The sequence below is a fragment of the Crocodylus porosus genome, unplaced genomic scaffold, assembly GCF_001723895.1.
Source record: "Crocodylus porosus isolate Cpor-Errol unplaced genomic scaffold, CroPor_comp1, whole genome shotgun sequence".
Lineage (NCBI taxonomy): Eukaryota > Metazoa > Chordata > Crocodylia > Crocodylidae > Crocodylus > Crocodylus porosus.
Window position 1 is genome coordinate 233,986,440 of NW_017728886.1, and position 20,643 is coordinate 234,007,082.

General features: G+C 45.8%; 1 protein-coding gene across 1 annotated transcript in view; it reads left to right on the top strand.

Annotated features, from left to right (window-relative positions):
• VPS13B (vacuolar protein sorting 13 homolog B) overlaps positions 1-20,643 on the top strand; it is an 869,608-nt gene that overhangs the window by 488,444 nt on the left and 360,521 nt on the right. The gene's annotated exons all lie outside the window — the stretch shown is intronic.

Sequence of the window (20,643 nt, forward strand, 5' to 3'; positions counted from 1 at the left end):
TGGGCAGGGAATCTCTGCCCAGCTGGAGGCTCACTGCTAGCTGCCCCACTGGTGGGACAGCTTTCAGTTTCCCCTGTCTGAATGCGGAATCCCTGCCCAGCCTAGGACTCACTGCTAGCTGCCCCACCAGCAAATCAGGGCAGGGGGCTGGGTTCTGCCCCTAACCCACAGCTCTTTCCCAACCCCCTGGGCTCAGTCACAGAGCTGGGGTTGGGAGCTGCCTGCTGCTGGGGCAGGGGGACATTGTCCTGGCCCAGGTTCTGCCACTAAAGCCTGCCCCAGCAGCAGGCAGTTCCCAGGGGCAGGAACCAATCTCCTAGCCCCCACCAGGGGGGCAGAGCAGAGTGGAGGCAAATCTGCTCCCAAGAGGGAGAACATACAGATACGCTCCCCAGTAGGCTTGCTGCACAGTATTTTTACTGCGTAGTAAGCTGACTTTGAATTTATTGCACACGTAGACATGCCCAGTGTGTACCTGATCATAGCCCATATGGGTTGCACAAGGTTATATAGATAAACATAGTTAAGCTGGGAAAGGAATCTTCCTTCTCTGCCATGCTGCTGAATCAAAGGTGGTTCTGTACCTACATCTGTGCATCCTCTATGGATGCAGTACCTATAAAGTAGTTATTATTTGGCTGATATAGTATGACTTGTGGTTGTGCAAACTGGACAACAAGCTTGATGCTTATAATTTTGCAGGACTATGGCCGTCAAGGTTGGTTGCTTCAGTTAATCAGTTGTCCTGATTTTGCTGTAAATTCAGGTCATGGCTGTACAGATGAATAAGGGGATAGCTAATAAGCACATAAGGATGGGATAGGCATCAGTACCTTGCCAAGTTTTATGGAGTGCCTGTTTCTTAGATAGATATGAGCATGTGGCTAAACCAGTTCTGAAGCAACTGCTTCTTGTCCGAAGCCTAAGACACAAATATGGAACAGTAGATTACAGGAACAGTGTTGTCCAACTAGCAGTTTTCATTCTGGAATTAAGCAAAGTTGTAACCAATGTTGCTTTATACAAGGGTTGGGCAAAATATGGCCCGCAGGCCAAATTTGGCCCATCAGTTGACCCTATCCAGCACTCCAGCCACCATCAAGAGCCTGAAGAGGGAGGGCTGTGTCCTTGGCCTGGCAGGGCCACAAAGTACACAGACTCTTCCACCCTCCACACACCCCTGTATCTATTGTCCCCTGCCACCAAGCTTCCTGTTGGTGCTTCATCTATGTAGTTCTGGCACCACGGCCACTGGCAGCCAGACCCACATGGGATAGGGTGCCATGTAGCATGCTGAGTAGCTGTCCCACCTGCTGCACTGAGTTACTGCTGCTGCAGCACCACTAGGAGGTGAGTCTATGCTGCCATGGGGGGGCTTGGCCTGAGGCAGCAACCGCCAGCTTTGTTAGTGTGGCATGGCAGCAGAACCTCATCATGGCAGGCAGGTGGGTGGGACAGCTACTCGATGCACTTGTATCACACCTGTACCATGAAGGCCAGGTTGCTGGTGGCCATGGTGCCAGGACTGCACAGCATCAATAGGAAGTCAGGCAGTGACAGGACAGGAATGGATGTGGGGGGACAGAAGAGTCTGCATACTGTGCAGCCCAGCCCAGCTCCAGCTGCAGCAAAACAGAGCAGCTCAAGGCACAGCCTTCCCTCCTCAGGTTCCCAGCAGCAGCCAGTGGGTTGGATAGGATCAGTTGGCATCTCTTTCTCCTCCCCCCACCCCGCTCCATCCCCGTCCCTCAAGAACTCACTGAAACTCCTTAAGTGGCCCTCCAGCCAAAATAATTGCCTGAACATGCTTTAAACCCTATTCAGGTAAAGTACATGAATTTCAAGGCAGTGTCTGCAAAAAGTGAGAGACAGGGATCTGAATGACGGACTTTTACATAAAATTAAAAAGATGATTGTCATTAAAAAAAAAAAAAGTTTGCCTGAGCTGCCATTCATTTTTTTTATGTCAGTTCCACAACAGGACTTTCCTTGGGTTTGCTTTATTAATATGTATGTTTATTATCTCTCATGCAAGATCCAGTCATGGGTACAAAATTGAAGATAAACAACTGTGACAAAATGGTTGCGGTCACCAAACCAACATTTTAACACCTACTGACATTAAAGCCCTTGTTTATTAAAGCCAGTAACCACCACTTCCATACATAGCAGTGTGCTTTTCTTCCTCATTATGGAGAGTGCCATTTTTAGTGTATATTTTGTATCCAAGTACTACCTGAAACTGATTCAGTATTTTTTTTTAATTCATTAGTGGCCAAGATGGTTGTGGTAATATTGAACCAGGTTAAATCTCCATCTTGTTTTTCCTTAAATTGTTTTTCACCATTTATTTTGCTTTTCATTTCTTCTCCTGTTTTCAAGAAAATGTTAAATCCCAGCCAAGCAAAATTTGTCTTGACCTGAACCTAAACCAGGTTTTGTGAATTACCCAACAGAGGATAATATTAGAAAATGCTGACAACAGTTTTCCTCTCTGAGGCTAAGAACATCAGATCAGCCAGCTAGCTGTGTGTTCAGCAGTAAGAGTCAATATAGATGCCCAGTGTTTGCTTAAAGCATCGCTGAAACATCACACAGATTTACTAGCTTTCTTAATACAAATGTGCATTGCATTATCATGCAGCATAATAATTTCAGTGTATTTGTGTTTTCATAAAATCGTATATTGTTCTATATAAAACATTTGTTTTTGTATGCCTTTGAATTCTAGTTTTAAGACAACTGGAAGATATGTAGTAGTGGAGAATTGTATGTAATCTATGACTTACGAGAAAAGCAAAAGTAATATTTAAAGTATGTTAAAGTAAACTTAGGTGTTTGTGCCAGAATGGGATCATATTACATTGAAACTCAGATTTAAACCTATATGACTGATAGCATGTCATAATAGAATACTTAAAAATAGGGGTGCACCAATAGAGATTTTGGAGACTGGTACTGATAGTCAGTTTTTAAGGAGATACGTCAGCTGGTACTGATCTGATTTCCAATACAGCATGGAGAGCTGCGTGCAGTTGGTAAGTCTGTTGTGGTGGGAGGGAAAGGGAACAGATCAACATCCCCCGTGGTGAGGGAGGGGCTGGGGCAGGTGCTGCCCACCCAGGGCAGGGCACGGGATGGAGCTGCAGCTTGTCAGGGGAGTGCAGGGGAGGGGTGGCAGCTCCCACTCCTGCACACAACCCCAGAGGGTGGAGGGGCATGTGCCCCCGGATCTGCATGGGGTGGGGCAGGCAAGCTGCATCTGCAGGCTGGAGCCAGGGCTGCACCAGACTCTTCTCAGTGGGGTGTGGGCTCATGGTGGGTGGCTATGGAGGGGGCTGCAGTCACCCCAAATTTCTCCATAACCCCACTCCCAGTGCTGCTGTCACTCTCCTGGTACAGCCTCAGTTCAACACCCCGCTTCTCCCCAGGCATCGAGAAGAGCCCGGGCTGTACCCGTCGCACAGCGGCAGTGAAATTTGGGGTGGCTGCAGCTCCCCCATAGCGTCCTGCCAAGAAGAGCCTGGCTGCCTGCCAACCCCACCCAGTGCAGATCCTGGGACACATGCTCCCCCCCATGTTATCCCGAGGTGCATGTAGCAGTGGAAGCTTCCCCCTCATGAGCCGTGGCTCCGCCCTGAGCCCCATCCCACCCTGGTTGGGTAGCACCTGGCCCTGTCCCCCTCACACCACTTCAAGGAGCACAGCTAGGCAGTGTGGAGAGCAGCTCCCTGCAGATAAGTCTGTGGGGGGGAAGGGGAGTGAGGAGAAGGAAGGAGTGTGGGGAGTGCAGATCAGGGCCCCCACAGTGAAGGAAGGAGTGGGGCAGGGGCTGGATCTAGGGGCTCTGCCCAGCCAGGGCAGTGAATGGGACCCCAGGGTAAGAGAGAGGAGCAGGACGGAGCCATGGGAAGTTCATCCAGGGGATCAGTGTCCTTGCACTTAAAAATGGTGGTGGGACACTTGAACTAAGACTCGTCAAATGAGCTTTAGTTCAAACACTGCCACCACAGTTATTGAGCACAGGGACACTTTTAGGAGCAGAGCCAAATGTGGGCAAGAGTGGATGCGGGCTGCTCACTATGGGCTCAGGTCTCTCCACCCCGCTGCCTTTGCCCCAGGAGCTCTGCATTGTCTGTGTGTCCCCTGCTGACCTGGCAGCAGGAAGCACAACTCACCATCGCCACTGCTCCTGGATGGGCAGCGGACCAGCATGCGGCTCCCAGGCCAAAGGCAGCAGGGCAGAGAGCGCCAACCCACAGCGGGCAGCCTGCCTCCACCCTGTGCACAAATCTGGGGAGGCACATGCCCCCTATGCCTCCCCCAGCAGTTGTACTCAGCACCAGGGAGCTGCCTCCCCTTCCCATCCCTCCACACCCCCTGGACTAGTCACTCACTCGGCTCCATCCTGCTCCCTACCACTGGGTCCCATTCACTGCCCAAGCTGGGCAGCACCCCCAGCTCCTGCCTCACTCACTCCCTCCCTCATTGTGGGGCCCCAATCTGCCCCCCCACAATGCTCCTTCTTTCCCCCATGCCCTTTCCCTTCCACAGACCTATCTGCAGGGCGCTGCAGGTATTTACAGCTAAGGAACTCAAACCACTTTACATAGGAATTGCACCACTGGGGTAGTCTTTTGTATATATGCATTGCAAAATCTTATTCGTGCTTTGGAGAGTCTACAGTCTAAAGAGACAGACAGTCAAAGTATAAGAGCTGGCAAAATAACAGTTGAGCTAAATTATTTTGCTAAGGCTTCATGGCATGTCATTGGCAGCATCAAGATTAGAACGCTGGATACTGAAGTCCTCATTCAGTACCCGAACCAGTAGATGTGCCAATTCTGTGATTTTGAGGTGGGCATGATGACCAACATGAAAAAGGAGCAAAGACATGAACAGGAAAGAAGACAGTAAAATTTGGGAAAACCTGTGCGTTTTGGAAAGGAGTCAGAGCTTGTTTCTTAGAAAGACCACTTGTACCCTAGACCCTTTCTTGTAGCTGTAAGAAAGCATGGTCATCCCTTCTAATCTAAATTTCCTCTGTGCGAAGGTACTGGCTGAAATGAAATGAATTACTGTGAAGGCTGTTTTATCATCTGACATGGCTCAGGAGGGTGCTGCGTGCTGCCTGGGATCTTGATGCAACAAAATATTTATAAATCCTTTGCTCGTTTAATTGGAAGCAATCACATCTAAGGCCCCAGGTTTTAGCTGCTTTTAAGATGTTTTGATTTGGTTGATGGTAGGCCTGTGCAAATAGGGAAGTATTTGATTCAGGTTTGGAGATTGTGATTCAATTTGGAGATTTGGATCACTGTCCCGAATTGATTCAGCTGAATCAGCCTTAGAAGATTTGGCACTGATTCAGAGAGACTCGGTGACTTGGATCGGTCGGGCTCAGGCAGGCACAGCCAGGCAACTGCAGGTTTTCCTGTAGCTCCTCTGGCTGTGCCTGTCTCTCCCTGGGTGGGGGGGAGCCATGGGAGAAGCCCCCATGGCTGCTCTGCCCAGCCCCAAGCCCTGCCTGACCCCAGCCTAGTCCCAGCGCTTAAAAAAACAAACAAACAAAAAAAAAACCCCCCAGCAATTGGGGCCTCTGGGCACTCATGGCAGAGCCAGCCTGTGCAGTGTGAGTCAGGGCTGCCCCATGGCGCAGGTGCAGCGTGGCTCGATAGGGTTCTGCGCGCTGCCTGGGAGCTGAGGCCGCTAGGTTGAGCTGTGCTGGACTCCAGCTGACATGTGGTGCTGCCCCAACTCCCAGACAGCACACAGGACCCTGCCAAGCTGCGCAGCACCCGTGCCATTGGGCAGCTGCTGCATGGGTGTCAAGCAGGGGGGTGGGTAATACCTGCTGTCCTCCAGTGTCCTGCACTGTGCAGGGGAGCCTTTGCCATGAGCTCTCAGAGGCCCCAGTCGCTGCAGCCAGTGAATGCAGGGCTTTTCTTTTCTTTTCTTAAGTGCCAGAAGGCTGGTGCTGGGCAGGGGATGGAGCCAGGCAGTGGGCTTCTCCCACAGCTCCTCTAGCTGTGCCAGGAAAAACCACAGGGGCTATGCCCTGCTGCTGCTTGCCCAGCTGGCATGGGTGGGGCGCGATGCAGGCATGGCTTGCTCTGGGCATCAGCAGGACATAGTCCCCTCTCCCAGCGCTGCTGCACCCTCATCAGAACTGGGAGTGGGGGCTCTGCCTTGCCATCGCTTGCCAGCTGGTGTAGAGGTTGCTGTCATAGTACCAGGGGTGCAACCTTTGTAGGTTGCTGTCATAGTACCAGGGGTAGGCTCCAAACTTTGGGATAGTTTTCAACCCTCTTAATGCAGAAACAAACCATGTCCCACCCCCTTCTGCGAGGCTGGGATGCTTCCTCCTGGAAGCAGTTCATCTTAGGGCTCCCTTTTTCTCATGGGTGTGTAACTGCAACAATCATATAAAAATCCCGTGTGTGTAGATGGACCATGTAACCATAGCCCTCTTGGAACTGAAGATAAAATAGGGCATTTGGTCCTTTGTTCAGAATCTGATTGCCACCCCTTCACTTGGGATGGAGCTATACACTTATATTTAGGATTACTCTGATCCCATTGAAAGCTTTAAGCCTTGCCTACACAGTGTCTCTTTCTCCGAGTATTAATGGTACCATTATAATTGCACCAGTGCTAAACCCAGGGTAGATGCAGTACAGAAGTATAGCTACACTGGGAGACATAGCTGAGTAGCTACAATGCTATACAAAAAGCAAACTAAAAAATCAACAATGCAGTAGACAGGATCTTGGCTTTTTAAGGCTTCCCCTTTATAAGGCACAGCTGCCTGTTCTACCCAGTTGCCTAACAGCCTACAGCTGTCAGCCTCTAACACCAAGGCAGTTCCAGGAAGCTATAGCTAGTGTAAGAGTTTAGTCCTTTCATTTAAGGATGGGTTATTATTTATATACCCTAAATTGTCATTTTAGTAACTGTGGAAAGAGTGTATTTGTGTCAGCATGGATTTAACTAAAGTAGCCTGCCCACTAAAACCAAACCTAGCCTTTCTAAGCCTTTATTGCATCACTGCAAGTATTGCACTCAGTCTTTGCCTGTCACTTTCTGGGATGTCATCTTTAAAAAAAAAAAAAAAATCCTTTAAATTTAAATGAAGAGTGAAACAAGTTCGTAGCTGTCCAGTGCTCTCTAGCTGCATGTGTGAAGTTACTCAGCTATCTTTCTCCTTCAGGATGTTTTAGAGCACTGGTAAGGAAGTAGGTGCGTGTAGGGGAAAGGTATAGGCAGCAACATATTTCATAGAAATAGGAGCTGTCAGAGTCTAGGGTGACTAAGAAACAAAGATAAGGTAAGCAGAAGATAAGTCAGGATGGTACATTATAAACTAACTGGTTCAGAAAGACGTGCTTTCGTGGACTTTTACTTCATCAAATGCTAGAGAAAAATTAGTGTGAACTAAGGCACAAGGGAAAACTGTGGCTCAGGGGGAATAATGGAAGTGGACAAATGAATTGAAGGCATCTGGTAGGATAGACAGAACAATCTCCACACCCTTATCCCAGGCTATCCCTGTCCCTGCTACTGCTCCTCAGCCCTTTTGAGACTAGGTATTTTCCCTTCCTTTCCCTACTGTCTAGATTCCCTAAGGAGAACATTGAGAATCTTAATGCTGACATCCAGTTGCAGGAGAACTAATAGGAAAAATTCTGTTGTAAATGCACACTTGAGTGGTCTGTACAAAGTATCCTGAACAGTATTTTACCATTTCAGTTCTCTAGATATGTGGAAAATTCTTTTACTGAACTTGCATCTCCCATCTCCCTTTAAGATAGAAATTTTCACACTCGTATATGACATTCAGCTGATATGCAGGGTGAGATTTTAAACAGCACTCAGCATTTAGTGCTTTTTCACCTCAGTCTTCATAGACAAGGTTAGCTCCCAGACTGCAGCACCTGGCAGCACAGTCTGGGGAGGAGATGAGCAGCCAACAGTAGCAAAAGAACAGGTTAGGGACCATTTAGAAAAGTTATATGTGTACAGGTCCATAGGACTTGATGCAGTGCACCCAAGAGTGATGAGGGAGTTGGCCAGCCAATATGATTGCAGAGCTGCTATCTTTGAAAACTTGTGACGATTCCGAAAGATCCCAAATGACTACAAAAAAACAAATATAGTGCTCATCTTTAAGAAAAGGAAGGAGGATCGAGGGAACTACAGACCAGTCGGCCTCACCTCAGTACCTGGAAAAATCATGAAATAGGTCCTCAAGGAATCCATTTCTAAGCACTTGGAGGAGAAGAAGATGATTAGGAATGGACAGAATAGATTCACTAAGAGCAGTGGACATGAATGTGATATTAACTTTAGCAAGGCTTTTGATATAGTTTCTCACAACATTCTTGCAAGCAAGCTAAGGGAGTATGGGTTGGATGAATGGTCTGTAAGGTGGATAAAAAACTGACTGGATCAGCGGGTTCAAAGGGTAGTAATCAATGGCTTGATGTCTAGTTGGCAGCTGGTATCAAGTGGAGTGTCCCAGGAGTTGGTATCAGGGTTGATTTTGTTCAAAATCTTCAGCAATGACCCGGAAAATGAGATGGAGTGCACCTTCAGCAAGTTTGCAGATGACACCAACTGTGGGGGAGTAGTAGATATGCTGGAGGTAGGGCTAGGATTCAGAGTGACCTACACAAGTTGGAGAATTGGACAAAAATAAATATCATGAGGTTCAATAAGGGCAAGGGCAGGGTCCTGCCCTTCAGAGATGGAACAATCCCATGTACTGGTACAGACTTGGGACTGACTGGCGAAGTAGCAGGTTTGCAGAAAAGGACCCTTGGGGTTACAGAGGACAATAAGCTGGATATGAACCAACAGTGTGCCCTTTTTGCAAAGAAGTCTAATAGCATACTGGATTGCATTAGTAGGAGTGCTGCCATCGATCAAGGAAAATGAGTATTCCCTTCTATTCAGCACTGGTGAGGGCACATGTAGAGTACTTTGTCCAGTTTTGGACCCCTCCCTACAGAAAGAATGTGGACAAATTAGAGAGAATCCAGGAAAAAGTAACACAAAAAGGTTAGGGGACTAGGGCACATGGCTTCTGAGAAGAGGCAGAGGGAAAAGGGCTTATTTAGTCTGCAGAAGAGAAGACTGAGGGGTATTTAATAGCAGCCTTCAACTACCTGAAGGGTGGCTCCAGAAAGGGTGGAAGTTAGGCTGTTCTCAGTGTTGGCAGATGACAGAACAAAGCGCAATTGTCTCAAGTTGCAGCAAGGGAAGTTGTTTAGATTAGGTATTAAGATGAACTTTCTCACAAGAAGGGTAGTAAATCACTGGAACAGGTTATCCAAAGAGGTGTTGGAACCTCTATCCCTGGAGGCTTTTAAGACACAGCTAGACAAAACCTGGGGATGATCTAGTTGGGGGTGGTCCTGTTTTGATCCAGAGGTTGGTCTTGAGGTCCCCTCTAACCCTTATTTTCTATTCTATGATTGACCAAACACTGCTCCCCATGATGGGTACTTTTGAAAAAACAATCTTATATTCTTAATTTTAATCAGAAATGTATTAAGTCATCAGTAATTAACTGATACAAATTGTTAAACTGTTGTGAAATTCTGAATTTTTTTAATGAAGCACTAGAGATGGTAACAATCATAGGAAACACAGTATGTGAATGTAGCTGCACTTTTTGTGCTTCCTGCCGCAAACTAGCAGCTACAAGGTACATTCATTAAACAGCAATATATATTTCTATAGGTCTGACTGTGGATGAGGGTTCTCAGATTTCAAACATTTAATTTTCAAACAGTTTTCAAACAGTTCTGTGATTGGAGATTGGCACTAAAATTCACTAACGTGTAACATTTAATTTATATATTTACATTTAGTATATCTTGAGACCATTTTTAAATTAAAATTTTTGTGTTGCTTACACGGTCCTACAATATACATTTAAAACCTTGATGACTGTCAAACAAAAATACCTCATACTCCTGGATATGATTTTTTAAAATTTTACAGTTAAAACATTACTCTAATTCTATTGGGGTTGAATGATTATTTTTAAAAGCTTCTTTCAAGTGCCATAGGCTTACTATAAATGAATATGAAGAAAGCGCAATCTAACAATTGTTTGTATTAAACAGCAAAAGAAGTATTTGTTTATAAGATTCATAAATGATTTATACTTTAAGCTGTTAGTAATTCTTTTCATGCTGACAAGTTGATAGGGAACACTGCACTCCTGTGTGAATAAAACTATCTGGCTTCCTGAATTTCAATCTGGGTGGTGGTGGTAGTAGAGGGGGAAACATGAGTGAGAGGCTTAAGTACTGAGGCTTAGAAACAGTTAATCATTTTTACCACCCCAGCATTGGAACAAGGAGAGCAAAGGTAGTGCAGACTACAACAGGCCACTTGTTACTGTTTACTTAAGCACAAACAGTGGTAGAAGTGTTTAGTCCTTGGGGAAACTCTGTGATTGAACAAGAACGCAGAAGTTATTTTGATAAGACATAGCAGAAGTGTGGCCAAAGCTGTGATCATCCCTGAGCTTTAAGGCAGGCCAAGGATGAAGGCCTCATATGTTTGGTTCTTCCTGATGAACAAAGATAAATTCTGTTAAGAAAATAAACTCAGTATTTTGGTCAATTTGCAACAATTGGTGAAAGAATTAAATTGTATACTTTAGGACTTGGCATAAGGAGGTGTGGGAAAGTAGTACAGCATTTCTGATTCTGGCTTCATCTTTCTGTAGATCTGGAAACGGAGCAGAAAATTAATGCATAAACATATTTAACAATACCATATTTAACAATACTGGGTGATGGAAATCCAGAATGAAAACTGAAACTGCACGAGAGAAAAGAATATAGTTTCTTATATCACTGCAGTTTCTAAAGTTTTTAATTCAAAGCAACAAATTTATTTCTTTCTAAAAATGTAAATGCATTAAAAATTAAATGAAGTCATACTTCTCCTTTGTGTATTACCTTTACAGACTCTCATTCTTTCAGTCCTTGCACCATGTGCCAAGGTATGCAAGACCAATAAGGCTAGGGAGAGACATTACACATAAAGTGATCTAAGTGATTGCAAACAGGTTTAAACGTGTACCAGAACAGAAGTTCAGCACACATATACCGGTTGCAAAATGGCCAAATCTGCTTTAACATAAATCTGGATGAATGTAGTATCAGACTTAACTGATTTAGGTTAAACTGGTTCTAGATCCCCTCCTGACTCAAGCTACCTTGAAGTCCCCCAGCATCCCAGGATGCTTTGCAGTGACCTGAAACCTCCCCCCTTGTAGGACAGCCTGGTGGAACATGGCTCCTGCTCTGCTGCTCCATCCCAGGACCTAGCTGGCACCACCCCTGGGCTGTCACAGAGCTGCACAACTCCTCTGCCAAGCTGCAGCTCCCAGCTCTGAGCAGCATGCAGCCCAGCACAGGCAGGATGGGGGACAGGCATAGGGAACCAACATAGATGCTTCCCTCAGGGTCCACGCAGCCCTGGTTTGGCCAGCATGCTGGTGGGAGGGGAAGGAGGCGGGGAACAGACAGAGATCCTTCGCTCAGGATATGCAAAGCCCCAGCCCAGCCAGCATGTAGCCCAGAGCCGGAGGAGAGGCCAACACAGCATCTTCTGTGAGGGTCCCTGTTGACTCCCCCTGCCAGCTCTGGGCTGCCTGCTGGCTGAGCTGGGGCTGTGCCTCCTGAGGGAGGTGTCCGTCTTGGCTCCCTTCACATTCCCACTGCCAGCTCCAGGCTTTGTGCTGGCCCAGTTGGAGCTGTGCGGACCCTGAGAGAAACATCCATTTTGGCTCCCCTTGTGCCCCTTGCCAACTCTGGGCTGTGTGCTGACCCAGCCTGGACTGTGTAGACACTGAAGGAATTGTCTGTGTTGGCTCCCTACACCCTCCTCTGCCTACTCCAGTAGGGAGATGAGGGTGTGCAGAGGGTCTGTGGTCTAACAGAGCTGCCACCTCAGTTCCCTCCCCTGCCCAGCTTTGGATTCCCCCATGCTGTGTGGGTGTGTGTGGAGGGGTCCATGTGAGTCCCTGGAGCTGTGTGTGGTGGCAGTGAGCAGGGCCAGCCCTGCCCAGCCCCATAGCAGACAGCTCCTGTGCTTCCACCTCAGTCCCTGGCTGCAGATGGCAGCAGCCTGCGGGACCAGCCCCATAACATGCAGCTCCTGCCCAGGTCCCTCACTGCACATGTCAGCAGTGTGCAGGGCCAGCTCCACCTGGCCCAGTAGAGCTCCCACCTGAATCCCCAGCTGCATGTGGAGGTAGTGTGCAGAACCAGCCAGGTCCCAGAGCATGTAGCTCTCGGGCTCCCACCTTGGTCCCTGGTCTCATGTGGGGCAGCCCCACCTGGGCCTGTGGTGCATGGTTCCCCACATTCCCACCTGTTTCCCCAGCGGGAATCCCTGGCCTCAGCCCAGTGGAGGGTGCAACCAGAGCCTTCTGCAGGGGCATGCTGCTTGTAGAGGAACAGCCTAGGATGAGGGCTTATGGAGGGGCCCCATGGGCCAGATTGAGTTGCCTGGCAGGCTGCATCCGGCCCCTAGGCCATATTTTTCCCACCCCTGGCTTAGAGAAACCCACACATATTGAATCAATTCCCCCTCGGGCTTTTTGACTGTCTGTACTTAACCTAAGAGCAAGGCTGTGTGTGCCTGGTCCCAAGATAAAAACTCTCCCCCTCCAAATTCTGCTTTCCGGGGCCCAAATATAATTTTGGTTCCCACAGTTGTGAAAACACATTTATTGCTCCTATCTACTATTACAAAGGAAAATACAGGCCATCCCAACTGCTTAAATCTGTCCACACTTTTGAAGAAGTCAGATAGGTAAAAACTGAATGTTCTCCTTTGTGCTATAATTAATAGTGTCCTCCATAATATATAGGCAAAAAAATAAAGGCCATTTAAAAATTGTCCCTAAATACACAAAGATTTATGAAAACAAACTGCTAGACTTTTCCACCTTCCTTTGGTACCCACTGACATGTAATGCAATGGAAAGACATATGAATGTGTGGAGAAGATATTTAATCAGTGTCACATAGAAAGGAAATTTAACACTGTTCTGAATTGTAAGCTACTAGTACTTGTGTAGAGTTTAATGTGTAACCTATTAGAGCCCTAAAGGGTTTGGTAATATCTTGACTCAAGAAATCAGTTCTTGCCATAATGTTGTCACGGTTTGTCATCCCTCGTGCTCCATCTGCACTCTTCTCTGTTCAAGTAGGCTTTATGACTTTGGAACTTGCAACCTCTCTTGGCTCATCAAAGTCCAGCCATAGTAAACTTGTAGTCACACTGTGAAGCCCTCTGTTTTTCATATGATACGAGCAAACTGCTGAGCTGACGAGGCTGGAGTAGAAGGATTGAATGAGAGTTTGAAATGCTGCTTGCTTAGTTAGCACTGTGAAGTGCATTGGAACCTGATGACAAGGTTCTTTGTGTGAATCTGATATCTTTTATTAGACCAACTTAAATAGTTAGAAAACAATTATTAAGTAAGCTTTCAGGTTCAAAAACCCTTCGTCAGGCTAAGGAAGTTTCTGCAATTGATGTGTGCTCTTCCTGGATGGAATGAAAAGTAAAGCAGCCAGAGGCTGGGCTGGTCTGCGTACAAGACAGGTAGTCAGTGAAAATGTAGATTGAGGAGTCAATGGGTTAGAGACAGGCTTGGGGGGGGGGGGGGGGGAGAGAAGGGGGAAGAATAGTGGAGAAGTACCTGGGGAGTCAGATGTCAAGCAGATTATAATGTGTCATAAATCCAGTGTCTATATTTAGTCCATGATTTTTAGTATAATTTTTTTAGAATAAAAGATTGATGCTATAAATAAATAAATACAGAAGGTTTAAAACTAAGTCTAAATATAAGAACTATCAGTATGTCAGCCTTGTTCTTATCCTGTATTATCAGTTGGTATTTTTTCATTGTACTTTTTGTTTCTGTATTTTTTCTTCAGGTTGTTTTCTCAATATAATAAAGTTATAACCCATTTATTTCCTAAGAATCTCTTCTCCCACTCTTCTTTTCCTTCTATACAAGGCACTTCTTCCTCTTCAGAGTTGCTCTTTCTTGTTTCTTCTTTGTCCTCTAGCTGGTTTTCCCATTAGGATTTTTTCCTCTCTTTTGTTGTTATTTCTTAATTCCTTCTTCTTTCTGGGCATGTGCACTCTAGTTACTGCAAGGTAAAACTAGTGAATGGGAGCTTACAGTAGGTTGGCTGGTTTGAGGTTATTGCCCATATGCATGCTCTTACTCCATGGTAGATGAAAGTCTAAACGTGTAGTAGAGTTACTGCTTTTGAGAGCTAAGATGCTGTGTATTAATTCTTATCTCCCCTGGATTAAAAGGATGCCCACAAGCCACTACTGCAGGTATTGGTGATGTGTGAAAAACATCTACCCCCTTTCCATTGATTTGCATCTCCATGCCCTCACCCTGATATAATTTTCTTTTAAAATGTTATTCTTGTTCTCTTGCTCTTAAACCTCTTTTCTAGTCATTTCCTACCTCTTTCCTTCCCAGCATTTCCCTCCACAGAAGCTCCATAATACAATGCAGCTATATATTCCAAAACATGTTAATTTTCTCAGTTGTTTCTGCCTTCTGTAAGGTTTCAGGTTTCTAAAGACTATTTTTAGCTTCCAGTTTAATTCCTGGGAGACGCAAGACTATTTCTGTGGGTATCTCTCCCATTCATTGCTGCCTTTCTTTTGTATGTAGATATCCTGTATGTGAAGACCTGCATGATTTTTTTCTTTTAAACAGATGCCATTAATTTTTAAATGTGGTCCAAAATGTAAATATTGTAAAGTAAACCCTGAGCATGCTGGTGATTCTGTCTTTGGGACTAGGGACAGACATTATGCATAAACTGGTTTAAGCGATCGGAAACCAGTTTAAACCTGTAACAGAACAAAAGTTCAGTGCACATAATCCCGTTTCAAAATGACTGAAAAGAGTTTAAGATAGACCTGGATGAATATAGTATCAAACTTAAAGGATTTATGTTAAATCAGTCTATCAAACTTTTGCCCTAGATCCCCTCCTGACTAAAGTTAATTCAGTTCCCCAGCGTCCCAGGATGATTTGCACCTCCCCTGCAACCTCTCCACCCCTCCCCACCCCCCCAGGGTGGGTAAGCTACCTTTGTTATCTGCTCCAGCAGAGCAAGGTGCATGGAGGGCTGTTCTGCAGCCCTGGTCTTGTCTGTGTCTGTCAGCACGTGGGATTGGGGGAGGAACAGAGCCCCCTTTCCCATCCACAGCCTTGATCCCTGTTGTGGGAGGATTTTTCCCCAGGCCCACACAAGGCACTGATGAACATGCAGGAAGGTGGGGAGCAGTTTCTCCAGCCTGGGCCAATTCAAAATCCCCTGCCTCTGGGGGGGTTCCCTGGCTTGGGCAGGGCTCCCCGAGTCCTGCCTCCAGTGCAGAGTGGGAATTTCCCCCTTCCACCCCTCAGCATGGTCCAATGCTGGCTTAGCCCACCCCCCAAAGGTGTGGAAGAAACAGTCCTTCCAGCCTGGGGCCAGACCCTTATCAGCCCTCATTGGATCCCTCCACCTCAGTGGGGGTTCCCTCACCCAAGCAGAGTTCCCTGAGCCATGCCCCTGGTGCAGAGGGGGAGTTCCTCCCTCCCACCTTTCTGCACAGTCTAGCAACGGCTTAGCCCTGCCCCTGCATGTGTGGGGTGGGAGGCAAGGAACAGTCCCTCCAGCCTGGGGTTAAATCAGCACCAGAACACGCTGAGGAGGGATTTCCCACTCTGCACTGGTGGCAGGGCTCGAAGCACCCTGCCTGGGGCAGGGGAACCCCCGCTGAGGCATAGTGAACTCCCCATGTGGGATGATGCAGGGCAGCAGCTCGGCCCTCAGGTGGAGGGACTGTTCCCCCACCCTGCACCTGTGCGGATGGAGCTAAGCTGGCCAAATCATACTGAGGGGTGGGAGAAGAATTCCTCCCTCCAGCAGGGCTAAGGGAATCCTGCACAGAGGACTGATGCCTGGCATTGGCTTTGCTGCAGGCTGGAGGGACTCTTTCCCCGCTGCAGGGAGACAGCAGAGGTTGGGGGACGTGCTGGGCAGCCAGTCAGAGATGGGTTCCATTTGACTGCATTTGGGTGCCCTTGGCAGTGGCTAGGAGGCTGGGAGGCAAGCTCTAGCACCCCCTGGCTTCTGGTCTGGACCACTGCAGGCATCTGGCTGCCTCTTTGGATGCAAAAGTGAATGTCAGTTCACTTCGTTATTAGCTCAGTCTACCCAAATTAGAGAAACCTGAAAAGATTGAATCGATTCAGCCTCAGGCTTTTTGACTGTATGTACTTAGCCTGGATGTTTAAAATTCCTTTATGTTTAATAAACAAAGTTATTAACATTATAGAAGACATTTTGTCTTTCTACTATATTCGTGTAACATTGGCAGTGTTGTTGAGACTTCTGACAAATCGTGCATGAGTTTTCCTTTTTAAGTTCACTTCCAGACACGTATTATGCATACAGCCCTTAATTGCGTCTTGAGTGAAAGTTTAGATTTCATTTTAATACAGAGTTCATATACATTGTTTATAAAGCTTTTTCACCTAGAGAAATGAAAATGCTAGGAAGCATCTGCAAGTCGGGCAGCCATCAAGATAAACATAGTTACAATCATGCCAATGCTAGTTTAGTTTAGGAAACTGACCACCTTGGTACAGTGTATGTTGGTCTATCATTGCATGTCAGCAGAACTGCCTATTGCATAAACTGTGTATCCCATAAAATAGAGTGTGACTTGCATTGTGTGCTTCAGGGTAGGTGCCCACAATTTATATTCTTGGTATACATTAGGGCTGTGCTTCTCAGCCTTTTTGGACTCAAGGTACCCTTCACTGATCTGAAGGCACACCTCCGTAACTTTTGTGAATTGAATGGTACCCAGTTTCAAAAACTAATTTATATATTATAATTTATATATTATAGAGTTTACCTCCTTGCCAGGCAGTGGGTGTGAGGGATTGATCAGGCAGGTACAAGCCTGAGGCTGCACTTGTCTACTTATATTCTCATGCATTGTGACACCCTTCAAAAGATTTGTCAGCACCCCAGGGCGCTCTAGCACTCTTGTTGAGAATCACTGCCTTAATCTCTGGCATTTATAGGAATGATATATGGGAATTAAATATCTCTGGTATGTTCACATTTTTTGAAACTCAGCATTTACTGCTTTTACATGTCATTGCACATTCCTTCGCCCTTACACATTTACATGCCTAGGTTTATGATAGATAAATGCAGTTCTTAAAGGTTCTCCCAACTGCTGTCACAAGTAAACTGTGCCAAAGTTTCTGAGGAGTGTGGTGCATCATTATTTTCAGCAAGATCTGTTTAAAAAAAAAACTGTGGGAAAACGATTCCCTTAGTTTTGTACAGCAGAGAGTTATCTGTATCCTCAAACCACTAAACAAAACCAGCCTTTCTGTGGAAACGAATAAACAACATAAGATTAAACCAAAGTGCATGGAACATCTGAACCTATGAAATTAAAAAAAAAATCCAATTTGTAAAATGCAAAGCTTACCAAGATGGTAGTGTGTATTATCATTGAAATGTGCCCCTTTATGTTTAATTTACTATTATTTTCTTTTTTAACTATTCAGAAATGTAGAAACCTGCCAAAATTTTAGGCAAAAAAGTACACTTGCATATAAAAAAAGATCCTGGCGTATCTCCAGTGGGGATAGTGAGGGCATGTGAGTTGGGAAGGGAGTGACTGTGTTATACCCTCACCTCTCCAGCACAGTTTGTAAATTAAAGTTTGGCCAATTTTATGTGCCAGCACCAGGAAAAGAACTTACTCCAACCCTGGAAAAAAAAGGAAAAATGCACTTCATAAAATGAAAAAGAACTGAGAGAAACAAATCAGTCCAGAGAGCATCAAAATTGGCTTCAATCTTGATTTGAGCTGAACTTGAACATATTTTTAGGTTTAAATAAGTATTGTTTCTCCCTTTTCTTGACCCTTAATTGGCCTCCATTTCTTGATATCCTATGAAATCTATCTCAGGGTCTCAGCTACAGCAGCTTGTCCTTGGCTGGCTGCTGCCTTCAAATCTCATGAGCTCCAGGGCTTCCCCTATGTTCCAAAATGCCTCTCAGCCAAGAGTCTCTAGAGCATATGAGGTTTGAATACAACAGCCATCCCAAACACAAATGAAAACTTCATGATGGAAACAGCCTATATGAGGGCCCATTAGGAGGTCAGTTGTGGCAATGTGGGAAATCCATTAGGACACTGGGAATGGTGAATGGGGAGGTAGGCTGAGGAAGAACCATGTGGTTGGGTTATGAGAAAGTAGTAACAAGGATGCAGAATTTTGTATTTAAGAACCTGAAAACAAAAGTTGCACTTGCCATTATTGGTAATGAAATAGGACAGGAGAGCATTAAGGGTATAAATAGACATTGCCAAATGAAATGGATCATTTGTACCAGGATATGTGATTGGGTGAAACGCACATTGCATATTGTCCCACCTGCTGATCTTGTGGCACAATGACAACGTGCTCCCTGCCTGCAGGGATGTCTCTGTAAGAGACATTTGGATGTTTATCTTGCTGGGATCCTATGACCCTTGCTGACTTCCTGCCCTGGGGCAGGGGGCCGGACTTGATCTGCTGAGGTCTCTTCCAGCCCGAATGTCTATGAAAACTATGATCTAACAAGTAATACAAGCATTGTGATGAAGGTTTCCACTTGTCCTATTCATTCCAGTTTGGACTGGGTTGGTTCATCTTCAGGTATCTCCTTCTCTTCTCCATTTTCTTACAAAAGCTCTGGCTCTTTCCCTGTTAGAAGCATAAATGACAGCAAATATGAAGGGTGCTCTCCCCCCTCCATATACATATGCATACTTTCTCCACAACACAGTGCCCAGTTTGCTTTCCCTGTCTCTCTCAAGTAGACACAGTACTAATACTCTTATTAGTCTCTACTTGGAAATGCATACACATATTCTTTCCTCACTCCCAACTCCTTAATCTTTGCTAAAAGAATTACTTCCCTGGTTCCTTAATCTTCCCTATACAACTTCCCTGGTTCTCTCCACACACCTCAGATCCATGCACTATGAACCGTCTCTCACTGCTTATCCACATGTAAACAACTATGCCCCTCTTCACAGTTCCAGGTTAACCCCACCTCTGACTTCCCATTTAAGTCTTGGGTCTTTAGCTGCCACCCTTCTAAAGGTAAGAACCCATATTCCTCTACCTTTGGACCAGGGTTTTAGGCTGCAGTGTCCTTGTAGTTAACAGTGATTTTTAATGGAATTCAGCACATGCAGCTCTGCACGGTCTCCCAGGGACAATGACAGAGTTAACCAGTAACCAGCCAGGTTCCAGAAAGCAAAGTTCTATTTATTTAGACCAAAAGCATTACAGAAAAATGGATTATAAAACAATAAATAGCTTAAATGTGTGTCTGCATTACCCAGTAATTGTCCTTCTTCCACATAAGCCCCTAGCAGATATCGTCTCAAGCTTCACTTATTAAAATGCAGGGTAAGTGACAGCCTCCTAGGTCAGAGCTCTCTCTCTTTTATATAGCTTTGTTTCTCTGTGTTTGTCAGGTCTCTTGAACCAGAACACCAGTAAAAGCTGTTTCCCCCTGCAGTTGAAATAAATACTGACTATTGCCTTTATTAGTGATTTACATTACTGTGTTTTCTTCCACACATCCCCAAATAAAACAACACACCTTGTTTTTGGAAGGTAGGATGTATGAGGAAAGATTATTCCAGAATTATGCCCAACTGTGTGAAGTAAAGTCCTGTATGAAACATAATGGGTGCCAGTAGACATTTGCTCTGATGTGCTGTTATTACATTTTGAAGCACAGAATGCTGAATACATTAGACACTGTGGGTGTTTTAATTAGAGCAGCTCCTGAGAGTCACTCTAATTAAAGCACCCACCACTGGAGCACAATTAAAGATGCTCAGTGTGTCTAGGAAGTGTCATCAGAAACTTCCTAGTGTGGCAGATTGCCTCCTGTAATGACACACTTTCTTGACATTTTGCATTTCCAGAAGGGCTACTCTGTGTCACAGTGGTAGGCCCGAGATCCTTGCAAAAGGTAGTAGAAAAACTATACTTTTGTTACTGTAAGTAGTGCTTTATATAAAATTCCTGGAAACAAAGTGCTATTTTGACATCACAGACCACATCAAGATACTACCAATAGCTCATTTAACGCTTTGGGCACAAGCTAGAGTGCTCACCCAATAGCTATGGCTATGAGACGGTTAACACAAGACTCATCATCTTCAGTTTGCTGAGCAGGCACAAGCAACAGCCATGGTTGTTGCATGACATGCGCAGTGTTGCCAGTAGTGCCCCATTTCCAGTGAACAAAAGGGCTTCAACACTGTCTCTTAACCTGTTCTCCTTAAAAAACTGGGGGACTGTGGTGTTGACACCTACACAGTCAAATGGGTCGCCAACTGGCTGGAGGGCCGCACCCAGTGAGTGGTGGTGGATGGTCATTTTCGACCTGGAGGGATGTGGGCAGTGGGGTCCCCCAGGGCTCGGTCCTCGGGCCCGCACTGTTCAAAGCACCCTGTTCAAATTTGCTGATGACACTAAGATGTGGG